We start from the raw sequence: 1,993 nt of genomic DNA, 5'->3' as shown, positions 1-1,993 counted from the left end.
CCGTTGCCGGACCCGGAAAAAAAAAAAAAAAAAAAAAAAAAAAAAAAAAACACAGAAGTTTATGTCGCAAAAACTAATTCTCCTTTCATTCTCCCACAGTCCCATCTCCGTATTAGAGAACTGAAGGTACCTTGTATGCTCTTCAGAGACATTCGTGCATATAACATTCTACACTCTGTGTCTGACTCTTTCTTTGCTTTTACTTAGCAATATGTCCTAATGTGCTTCATATCAGATTATATGGAACTCACTCATTATTTTTATTTTTTGGCAGCTGGCTTGTACAGGGATTGAACCCTGGACCTCGGTGTTATCAGCACCACACTGTAACCAACTAAGATAACTGGCCAGACCTTGGCTCACTATTTTTAATGGCTGCACACTGATCCATTTTATGAAGGTATAGACTATAGATGCAAATGAATACATACCAATGATCCATTTGCATAAGGTTCAGAAATAGGCAATAATAACCTGTTTTCAGAATTCAGAGTAAAGGTCATCTCTGAGGAGGAACAGGCCAGTGACTGAGAGGGATAGGGGGCTTCTGGATAGGGGGCTTCTGGATAGGGGGCTTCTGGTCATGCTGTTTCTTGACCTCAGTAATGGTTATATACAAGTGTGTCCGCATTTTTAACTATTCATTGAAATGTACACTTACAATTTCTGGACATTTTTGTATGATATTATGCTTCAAATATACAAAGTTTAAGCTTACAGTCTACGAGTAGATATATAGAGAGAGGGAGGTAATTAGTGAGTGAATTTAGGACTCGACTATCTTGGATCGTGCAGCCACTGACGCCAGTGTGGCTGGAGGTGCTGCCTGCGTGCTGATCAAAGCTCCAAAACCTTGGGCAGTTTACCTAAGTGTGAGGCTCCTGGATTCCCTCATTTGTTAATTGGGAGTCATATTACAACTACCTCGCAGAACCGTCGCAAGGACTTCATATAATCAATGTAACGTGGGTAGAAGTGCTCCACAGGCACAAAGCAGGTTTTCGATAAACGCCCGTACTAAATTACCACAAAACTGTAATTTTTACAAGGAAAGGTATCGTCGACCGTGCTCAGTGTTGGGGTGCAAAAAGCTGTTAACCCAAAATATGGCGCTTTGACATGCTGGAATAAAGAAGCAGCCTCAACGTCTCTCTGACCATGTCCCCCCTGTCACCTATCCCTCTATCCCCCGTCAATCCTCTGTCATTCCCCATAGCACAGGATGAAGCTGTTCCCTTATCTGCCTGAGGTTTGGACGAGCCAAAGATGAAAATTACCTCTCTTCCTTTCCCTGAGTTTTCATTAACTTAACTCATATCACAGGAACAAAGACTGAAGTTTGTCAACACATCTAGACAGACTTTTGTCCCAGACCATTGCATTCTATTTCAGTTCCATTCAGTATTTTAAAGAGAATCATTTACCAGTTATAGTCTGTTTTGCAGCCAAACAGACTGTCTCAGGCCATTGTATGTTCCACAGACCCATTGAGACCCCCCCCCCTTAAGAATCAGTTACTCCTACACCCTCATCTGTCCCTTCCCCTATGAAGATGGGTATATAAGCATCTGTACTGAACTGGGGAGGTTGCGTGATCACTCTCCTGCGATTTTCCGGCGTGTACATTAAATAAAACTTATCCTCTTCTCCTAATAATCCTTCTTCAGCGAACTTTCAGAGGCCAGAAGGAAAGTTTTCCCGTCGCCCTCAATCTGTAAGATACTTTGGGCGAAATATCCAGGGCCGGCCTCCTCGAGGAAGGAGCACTCACGAAGAAGCGGGTTCACCGGTGCTCGGGCGCGGGGAAGACGTCTCCCTGGACAAGTGAACTCGCAACCCGCCCAACTCTGGCCCCGCCCGCGAACCAGCCTAGCTCCACCTTCTACCGCCCGTGCGCCCTTTAAGAAGAGCCATGACGTCATCCCCGACGCGGCGCAGCCTACCTTGGCAACTCCCCGGCGGTCCTTCCGGGTGGCCTCAATTGGCTGGCCGG

This window comes from Galeopterus variegatus, unplaced genomic scaffold, assembly GCF_000696425.1.
Source record: "Galeopterus variegatus unplaced genomic scaffold, G_variegatus-3.0.2 Scaffold356, whole genome shotgun sequence".
Lineage (NCBI taxonomy): Eukaryota > Metazoa > Chordata > Mammalia > Dermoptera > Cynocephalidae > Galeopterus > Galeopterus variegatus.
This window is presented reverse-complemented; position numbering follows the sequence as displayed.